This window comes from Malus domestica, chromosome 07 (assembly GCF_042453785.1).
Source record: "Malus domestica chromosome 07, GDT2T_hap1".
NCBI classification, from domain to species: Eukaryota; Viridiplantae; Streptophyta; class Magnoliopsida; order Rosales; family Rosaceae; genus Malus; species Malus domestica.
Window position 1 is genome coordinate 21027130 of NC_091667.1, and position 10940 is coordinate 21038069.

The window sequence follows — 10940 nt, forward strand, 5'->3', positions numbered from 1 at the left end:
CACGGGCTCGATTCTGCCGTAGCACGATATTGTCCATTTTGGGCCCTGACCACGCCATCACAGTTTTGTTTCTAGGAATTTACACGAGAACTTCCCAGTGGATCACCCATATTGGGATTGCTCTCGCTGCAATCTCGCATAACTTCGGAGTTCCTACGAAATCCGAAGTCAGTGAGCTCCCAAAAGGTCTCGTGCTAAAGAAGATGAGCATGTACATATAAGGCATAGAGGATCCACTCCCCTGTGCGATATGAGATCTAACAATTCATTCCCCTTAGAAGCCTGACGTCCTAGTCGACATACTTCCGGCCATGGATTGAATCTAATACCAAATTGTCACATCCCGACCCAGGCTCCACCACATACCGGGCTCGACTCTACCGTAGCACAATATTATCCGCTTTGGGCCCCGACCACGCCCTCACGGTTTTGTTTCTAGGAACTCACACAAGAACTTCTCATTGGATCACCCATCCTAGAATTACATTCGCTGTGATCTCACTTAACTTCGGAGTTCTTACAGAACCCAAAGCTAGTGAACTCCCAAAAGGCCTCATGCTAAAGAAGGTGAGCATGTACATATAAGGCATAGAGGATCCACTCCCCTGGGGCGATGTGGGATCTAACAAAGACTTTATCTACATATCACTAGAATTCGGAAGTGAGAACGGCTTAATTCGACCTTTGAACACTTGCACAATGTTGTGACTAAATCCACAAAATATGTATGGCCTCTCGTAAAGCACAAGTCCAAACCCTAGCATGCACAAAGCATACTTACTTTTAATTCTAATAGTGTTAGATCCCGCGTCGCCCAAGGGAGTGGATCCTCTATGCTTTATATGTACATACCCACCTCCTTTACCACGAGGCATTTTGGGAGCTCACTAGCTTCGGATTCCGTAGGAACTCCGAAGTTAAGCGAGTTCGCGCGAGAGCAATGCCAGGATGGGTGACCCACTGGGTAGTTCTCATGTGAGTTCCCAGAAACAAAGCCGTGAGGGCGTGGTCAGGGCCCAAAGCAGACAATATCGTGCTACGGCGGAGTCGAGCCCGGGCCGGAATGTGACAAATAACATGTTTACGTAGCCGTATCAAATGGCAGAGTTGGATTTCGATTACGAATTACTCTTGCATTTACTAAATATTAGGGAATAAAAAATATCTAGAGTTCACACAAATTTAGGAATTCAATTCCGGGTGAAGCCCGGATAGGGAATCAACTTTTCTTGCCCATTATGCCCTTAAATAATTTCTGAAGTTACAGTTTCCCCGCCCACCGCTTCCCACTACCCAGCACCATTTCGTCTCCATCTCTTTTCTCCCTGCATCAATAATACCATGCCGAGACAAAAAAACTTGTCACGCCCCAGGCTCAAAAATATTAATTTTGGGAAATGATATTGGTGACAGCCTGAAAACTTTGCTTTATTTCGCAAAATTTTAAATCACGATTCTTTATTTAAATTCCTTAACTCCCTTTCAATAAACATAAACATAAACATAAACATAATTAATTTATAAGACATGTGCCTAGGCTTTCTATTTAGTCAAAATTTACTTCTAATAACTCAACTTCTTAACATAAATTAATTCTTGATTATTTAATCTTACTTGTTTTATGGTTGCATCTAACATCTCATTAGACTGCCTACGTACCCTAAACAGGGATCAAGCCATTCATAGTTCACATTTCCAAAATTCAAACCAAATCCGAATATATTCATTCAATCCAACATATACCACAATTGTATTAATATTCAAACCACAGTAGTTAAGTCTCAAAAGCATAATTAGAATAACAAAATTCACATAAAAACACAATACCGGCTCCCTGACCGTACCCCACCGCACTCGATGCACCCGCCGCCCCGGCTCATCTGAAAATTTCAACTATTTTAAAAAATTACCAAATTTTACAAGAAAGTATATCTTAATACGAGGAATAACTATCATACCTGAGCTGAAGCCTAGTTCGAGCGGGAAGTGACTGGAAAAACCCATGAACCGCCGGAAACCCTAGAAATGGATATTCCTCAATTCGTCAAAATCGTAGCTCTGCCGCCCCAAATCTTGTTTGGGCATTGCTCTAGGCCTCAAGAGGAGTTGAACAAGGGCGGTGGTGGACGGTATCACCTGCAAAAACAGCGGAATTCCCGCCAACACCCATAAAATCCCGTTAAGGTGTTTCCCACCAAATAAACCCAAATTTCTTCTAATTTTAGGTGTAAATGGAAGAGGGAATGCTAAGGAGTTGTTTCTAGGTAGTGGTTTAACTTCATTTTCCGGAAAAATGATCGAATTTGGCCATGGTTCTCATCGGGTCACGCGGGTCAAGGGATGACCCGTTTTCCCCCTCTTTTTTTTTTCCTTTCCTCCTTTCCCTCCTTTCCTTTCTCCCATTGGTCACCTTCCCCTCCTTCCTTCTTCCTTCCCTTCCTTTCTTTTCTTTTCTTTCAATCTCAGCCGCCCATCATTTATTTTCCTTTCATCATAGCCACACACGTAGCACAACTTATTGCTCCAGATTTTTAGAGTCTTCTAAATGGAATTAAAATTACCAATATATCTTTGACTTTAGACGTTAATAACTTCTTCATTATAATTTCCGCTTGTTAATGATAAGTGTGGATAGAAATGTTAAAATGTATGGGCAACGATAAATGTGGTTGGAAATGTTAATATTTATGGAAGATATGGTGATTTGTTGAAAGGGGGAATGAAATTATAAACTATGGTTGTGGTTTGCCCGTTGTAATTAGATTGGTGGATGGAGATGAATGAAATTTGAGTTCATTTAATATAAATGATTTTCCAGCTGAGTTTTTTTTTTTTTTTTTTTTTTTTTTTTTTTTTTTTTGTCCGTTTGATGAAAAGAATTGACGAGAAAAGTTTACAATTACAAATTTGATTGGTTTAGTTGGCTATTGACGAATTATGGCATGAAATTATGATATTTTGTTAGCCACAACAATAGTCATGGCTTGGAATTTGACTTTTGATTTGTAAATGTTAGAGGAAATTATTGGACCACTATTAGTTAAAGGAGATTCATTGATGCTCCATTTCCACACAATTTGTTGTCTCTTGACATGCCAAAGTACGTTATGTGGTATCGTGACAAAAACTTTGCAACGCAAATCACTCCAGATTGACGGATGATAGAACCTCTTGTGCTGGTTATGTTATCTTCGAATTTCTTCCCTCTTTAACCAGCCCATAAACAAAAGATTACAAATTTTATAAGTGTTCCAACAAAATCAAGTCTATTAAAAATTAATATTGTCATGTTCCTGATCATAATAATATAATTAATTTACTTTAAAAAAAATCCAATTAATTATTATATAAATAAGGGTATTTTAGTCATCACATTGATATTCATTCCGATTTATGTGAATTAGTAAACTACACAAATGAAATCAATATTATTTTTATTCCGATTTCATAACATTCAAGTAAACAGATTCAACATGAATCTGATTCTGATTCCTCCCCAATTCAATTCTTCCTATTTTGATTATGGTCACTAAACAAGTCCTAAGAGCATTTCACGAAGTAAATGGAAACTACGCAAGTAGCACCACTTTTAGTACTCGTTGTCACTGTTTATATTTCATTTTGGGGATTGGGTGAAAATGAATCTACATATACAATATTTAGCTGGAGTATTGTTGATAGTTTTTTACTTGACGTTTGTAAGAGCAGTTCCACCCTTGTGGATTGCTCGGGGGACAGGCACCAGGAAAGGGCCCGAGGCCTAGTGGACAACCCTCCAGCCTTGGAGAGCCTGAGTGAGGGTGGGAGCCCGAGCACAAGGGGGTGGGTAATTGACAGGCCTGCAGCCTGAGGGCCAGGCATTTTTTTATTTTTTTTGTGTCAGCTCGAAGGCCTACAGCCCCATTTCCATGTTTTTTTCTATTTTATATTATTTAAACAAACAAAAAAAATTAATATTTTATTACCTATTGCCAGGAGGAGGGCTTCAAGGGTGGAGATGCAAAAGGTAATTACTGTTCATTAATGGCAGTTACTATTCATTAAAGGCAGTTACTGTTCAATAGGGTGGATTCAATAGTGAATTGCCGGGGGGGAGGGCTCCAAGGGTGGAGTTGCTCTAATAATATTATTGGACCACAGAAAATGGTCTGGATTTCTTACAGTTTAAACATCTTTAGTACTTGTCTGTATTTTTTTTATTCAACTAATTGTGAGTAGTAGTTAAGCTGTAAAATTCACTTATACGCATTTATCTTTATTTGTAAGTGAGAGGTTTTAGGGTTCGAATATTGTACATGGAAAATTCGATACCAAATTAGATTACCCATATTATGTGGCTTGACCGAACTCCTCCTCTCCTTAATGTAAAATAGATCGTTGTACTCAATAAAAAAAATATCTATGAAATCTTTAATTAAACTACTATAGCCGATATACTACCCATCCTTTAGAATATATTACTATTCCTTTTTGGATTTTGGTCACTTAACTAATATTCTCTTTTATCCTTTTCCCCTCTACATAAGAGAACCCCTTAAAATGGTAATTACAGTTCATTAGCAAACAAAAAACTAAGTTTAACAGAAGAAGATAACCCCTATACCATTACTCTCAGCTATCTAAAATATCAAATTTCTTTCTAGAAAAAGCCTCACCATTTAAAGATGAAACGTAAAACTTGATATAAGTCTAATTTTATGAGCCAATCCCTTTAATTTAGGATTATTTTATTATTAATAATCTCTTTAATGATAAAATTTACTATAAAACTAAATTTTTTTCTTAATTTTCTCTTTAATTATTTCTTCTTCATTTTGTTATTTTGTCTTCATTTTGTTATTTTGTCTTCATTTTGTTATTTTGTCTTTCTTCCTACTTTGAACCTCATTTATAGATTTTTTTTTAATTTTATAATCAGACTATATCACAGATTATTGTGTCTGTTGTGGTCTATTTTATCTGACAGAGGGACTAGGGCCGGCGGCAGAGAGAGAGAGGAGAGAGATGTGTGTTTGTAGAATTGTAGGGGAATGTGTGTGTTGTTATCCCTCCTACATTGTGCCTTTATTTATAGTAGTAAAGGGAGAGAAGATATTCCTTCTTCTCCAAGTAATACAAGTTGTAATAGGAAAGGATAACTAGAATCAAATCTTATCTAGGATTTACACAATCATACTTAAACTAGGAATGTTTACAACACTCCCCCTTGAGTGGGTAAATACTCAAGGTAGATTCAGCATCATGCAGAAGTTGAGGAAGTCGACTCGTCGACATTGATTCCAAGGAACAACGCTTATTCTCAATAAGGTAGGAACTTGCATAAGTAGTAAGTCTCACTAAAAACCCTAAGGCTATGGCAAAAACCCAAGTAGGGACAAAATCCATAGTCTAAGGAAAAATGCGTGAGAAATGCAAAGTCAAAAGAAACGTCTACATGACGTCATCAGGGATATGACCAGCCCAAGGTGGGTGCCTCGTTAAAACCTAGTTAGGTAGCAAAAACCCAGTGGGAAAAATGCTCCTAATCGTAGGGAAAAAGAGTACATTAAGATCAAGCAAGTATCTAGAAGATACTCCCCCTGAGTTTGACATAATTCCAAAGAGAAATAGCAAAGTTACAACTCAGAAAGTTTACGCATACCAATTCCACGAACAAGCTTCTGAAACGTCGCCTTCGGTAGTGATTTGGTGAAGAGGTCGGCCAGATTGTCTTGTGATCGGATTTGCGTGACTTCAATCTTCTGATGCTCTTGTTGTTAATGTGTAAAGAAGAACTTCGGCGCAATATGTTTGGTGTTGTCTCATTTGATGTAACCCTTCTTGAGCTGTTCGATGCAAGCTGCGTTGTCTTAAAAAATCGTCGTCGGGGCATTAACGGCGGGATGAAGATCACAGGAGCTTCGAATATGGCCCACTACTGCTCTCAACCAAAAGCATTCCCGAGTTGCTTCATGTAAGGCGAGAATTTCAGCATGGTTAGACGAAGTGACAACTAAGGTCTGTTTAGTTGACCTCCAAGATATTGCGGTGCCTCCAACGGTAAAGACATAACCCGTTTGAGAACGCGCCTTGTGCGGATCAGATAAGTATCCAGCGTCGGCATAACCAACAAGGCGAGAATCAACCCGATGAGCATAGGGTGCGGCATCACTCGAGGATTCGTAGGGATAGAATAAGCCCAAATCCGTAGTACCCTTAAGGTAACGGAAGATGTCTTTCACGCCAGTCCAATGTCTGCGTGTTGGTGCATTGCTGTATCTTGCCAAAAGATTAACAGCGAAGGAGATGTCGGGTCTAGTGCATTGAGCTAAGTACAATAAAGCGCCTATCGCACTTAGATAAGGAACTTCAGGCTCCAAAATCTCTTCATCATCCTCCTTCGGACGGAAGGGATCTCGCTTTGCATCTAGCGTACGAACGACCATAGGAGTACTCGAAGGCTTCGCTTTATCCTCATTAAAATGACGCAACACCTTCTGGGTGTAGTTCGATTGATGTACTAGGATTCCATCCGAACAATGCTCTATCTCGAGGCCGAGACAATATCGAGTCTTACTTAGATCTTTCATCTCAAATTCCGACTTCAGGTGCGAAGCAGTTCTCGCGAGCTCTTCAGGAGTTCCGATGAGATTCATGTCATCGACATATACTGCAACAATCGCAAATCCGGAATGTGACTTCTTAATGAACACACAAGGGCATAGTTCGTTATTCACATATCCCTGACTAGTCAAATACTCACTTAAACGGTTATACCACATTCTTCCGGATTGTTTCAAACCGTATAGTGAACGCCTCAGCCGAATTGAGAGCGTGTTCCGGGGTTTGGAAATATTTGAACCAGTCAATGTAAGTCCTTCGGGAACTTTCATATAAATTTCCGTATCAAGATCCCCATAGAGATACGCGGTTACTACGTCCATCAGCTGCATATCCAGTTTTTCGGAAACTACCAAACTGATAAGGTATCGAAAAGTAATCACATCCATAACGGGTGAGTAAGTTTCGTCATAGTCAATCCCGGGGCGTTGTGAGAAACCTTGTGCTACAAGACGAGCTTTGTAACGCACAATTTCGTTCTTCTCATTACGCTTCCGAACGAAAACCCACTTGTAGCCAACGGGCTTCACATGTGGAGGAGTAGGAACTACAGGTCCAAACACCTTACGTTTCGCAAGTGAATCAAGTTCGACTTGGATTGCTTGTTTCCAGTTTGACCAATCAGCTCTACGTCGACATTCATCAACGGAACGCGGTTCAATGTCATCGCTCAACATGATCTCAGTAGCTACTGCAAATGCTAATGCATCGTCGACAATCATCTCATTTCTACGCCACACATCATCTAAGCTAGCATAATAGACCGAAATCTCACGATTCTCAGGAGGAGGATTCGTCTCTTCAAGGACGCTTCCATAATCTAGAATTTCCTCATGAGTTGGGTAAAATGAGTAAGCGATAGTCGGATTCACGGTAGGCTCTTCAGGACCTTGTGCCGTGGTTTTCCTCTTCCGGGGGTGTGAATCCTTTGAACCAAGGGGTCTGCCACGCTTTTGTGTAGGGGCAGATGATTGGCTAGCCGCTAATGTACGTGGATCACCAGAATTGGCGTCCCGGGCTTCCAGGAGGGTAGTCCGTCGTACATTTGGTACATCCATCTTTGCAAGCGTATTCGCAGCTGGAATATGTGATCTTGTCACGCGCGCTAGATCGGTGAAAGCATCTGGCATGCTCTGAGCTATGCTCTGGAGATCTAATATGCGCTGCACTTCAGCTTCAGACTGAGCGGTGCGGGGATCTAAATGAGACAAAGTGGGAGTCGTCCACGATAATTCGCGTCGTTCATTAGGAACGTTGACGTTCTTATCTCCCCCTAACGACGGGAAGACTGTCTCATAGAAGTGACAATCCACGAAACGAGCGGTAAACAGATCGCCTATCAAAGGTTCTAAGTAACGAATAATCGAAGGAGAATCATATCCGACATAGATTCCCATCCTTCGCTGAGGCCCCATTTTTGTACGTAAGGGCGGCGAGATCGGCACATAGACCGCACAGCCAAAAACGCGCAGATGCGATATGTCGGGTTCGCATCCGGTGACCAACTGAAGGGCACTAAATGGTTGTGTCGCAACAGGCCTCAGGCAGACCAACTTTGCTGCGTGCAATATTGCATGGCCCCAAACAGCGATCGGGAGCTTGGTACGTATGACCAACGATCGAGCAATCATTTGTAAACGCTTAATGAAAGCCTCTGCCAGGCCGTTCTGGGTGTGAACATGGGGTACAGGATGTTCAACTTCAACCCCAACCGACATGCAATAGTCATCAAAAGTTTTAGATGTGAATTCTCCAGCATTATCCAATCGAATAGATTTGATCGGATAATCAGGGTGGTGAGCCCTGAGCTTGATAACCTGAGCCAACAGTTTGGAGAATGCAGCGTTCCTTGTGGACAACAAGCACACGTGTGACCAACGTGTAGAAGCGTCAACCAAAACCATAAAATATCTAAATGGTCCGCAGGGAGGTTGAATCGGTCCACAAATGTCCCCCTGAATCTGTTGTAGAAAAATGGGAGGATTCGAACGAATCTTGTCATAAGAAGGCTTAGTAATAAGCTTTCCCATAGAACATGTTTGACATGCAATTTCATGGATCGAACCTAAGCTTCGGGTTAGTGGATGCCCCTGTGAAGTTTTGAAGATACGGCGCATCGCTATTCGTCCAGGATGTCCCAAACGATCATGCCAAAGTGTAATTTCGTGCGCGGTCCCTGTGGTAGGGCCGGCCACATAGTGGCATTCTATGGGGCGTATGGTCGTAGTATACAGACCACTCGGGTTACGCTCCATCTTCTCTAGAATACGCTTCTGGCCATATTCGTAGGAAGTTACGCACAGAAATTCAACTTCGTTTTCTACGTGGGTTTCAGCGTGGTAATTGTTATCTCTAATGTCCTTGAAACTTAGTAACGTTCTTCCGGAACGTGGAGAATAGAGTGCCTCAGCAATGGTCAAGATTGTACCATTGGACAACATTATACGTGCCTTACCGTATCCTTCGATCAGGTTGGATGGGCCTGAGAGGGTTGTCAGAGGTGCATTCTTAGGTACGAAGTTAGTGAAATAGATGCGTTCACGCAAAACAGTATGCGTGGTTGCACTATCTGCCAGACAACTAACTTTCCCACTAGTCATACCTAGAATGAAAAATTAATTTGAATCGGTCACATGCATAAAAGTTTATAAAAACAAGTATCAATTCAAAATAATTTCATTTATTCAAGGATTAAAAACTTAATATCCAAAATAAATCGCCAACTAATAATCCAAAACATAAAGGAAAATTGTTCAAAATCAACCAAAAAACAAGGTGGGGTTCGGCCACTAGGTGGAATTCGGCCCCAATTGTCTTATTTTAACTGAAAAATAAGTCTATGTCTAAGATTCTAATCTTCCATAGGAGTGGTATCCTCCTGAAAATCAGAAACCTCCATCTTTGTAGTCTCCGGTTCGTCCACTTGCAGGAAGTTTGATTCAAACTTCGTACGACGAGAATGATATGCATCCACAACCTTCTTGGGAGCACGTCAAATACGGGACCAATGGTCCTTGGAACCACAACGATAGCACATATCGTCATTCATTGTGGCAGGTGCTTTGCCTTTATTCTTGAAGTTCGGGGCCTTGGGAGCGAGGTTTGGGCGCTTCTGGGCTTTGTTTCCTCCCTTGGATGGGTATTGGCTCTGTTGACCTTGGTGGGATGGCTTCTGGCCGCCCTTACCACGCCTCTTTTGGCGTTTTGGGTGCTGATTAGTGCTATAATGTGCTTCAGGCACAGTAGTAGCCCCAGTAGGTCGAGCTTGATGATTCTTCATCAACAGCTGGTTCTGCTTTTCAGCAAGAAGTAAAACAGAGATCAAATCCGAGAACTTAGTGAACTTCTGAGCTCTATATTGTTGCTGCAGGACAATATTAGAAGCAGAGAAGGTCGAGTAGGTATTCTCCAGGAGATCCTCTTCAGTCAAAGTTTCATTGCAAAACTTGAGAAGTGATCGGATTCGACAAACTTCAGAATTATATTCATTCACAGACTTAAAGTCTTGGAAGCGCAAGTGCTGCCAGTCGTGTCTTGCTTCAGGCAAAAATATGTCCTTTTGGTGATCGAAACGATCAGCCAAAGCGACCCATAATGCACGTGGATCCTCCTCAGCAAGGTACTCAGTTTGTAGAGCGTCATGGATATGTCTTCGGATGAAGATCATAGCAGTGGCTTTTTCAGGTTCGCCAACAGGTGCATCCGTTGCTTCTTCAATAGCAGGACGCAAGTTCTTTGCAGTGAGGTGGAGATTCACATCTTGAACCCACTTGAGGTAGTTCCTTCCAGAAACCTCCAAAGCGGTGAAGTCGAGTTTGTTCAAATTCGACATGTTCCTATCACAAAATGGATGAACAAGATGTGGTTAGTGTAATGGAGAAAAATCAATCCATTCACATAGGAGTAGAACATACAGGTTCTAATAGACATGTATTGGTTTAATTTTGCATGAAAAACTTCGGGTTTTCATGGGTGATATGTTTAAGTGAAAACTTCGGGTTTTCAAACAAGGCATGTGTATAAGAAACTTCGGGTTTCAAAGTAATTATGAACTTCAGGTTCATATATTCCTGCAGGCAAACACAAATATATATGCAAACAAATATGCAAAGAATATATGCAGAAATATTGTATAATGATAAGTGAATTAATTTATTTTTGGTCTTCGGGGCCAAATTAAAATGTGGGTGAAAATATAAAAACCCATATTATTTTAAAAAAAATTAAATAATAAAATCTCGGGGCCTAAAAATATAGGCCAAGAACCCTCGGGTGGGATTACAGGCCCACGGGGTGAGAAGAGGGGAATGGGCTGCTGTGTGCAGCCCTAAAAATTTTTT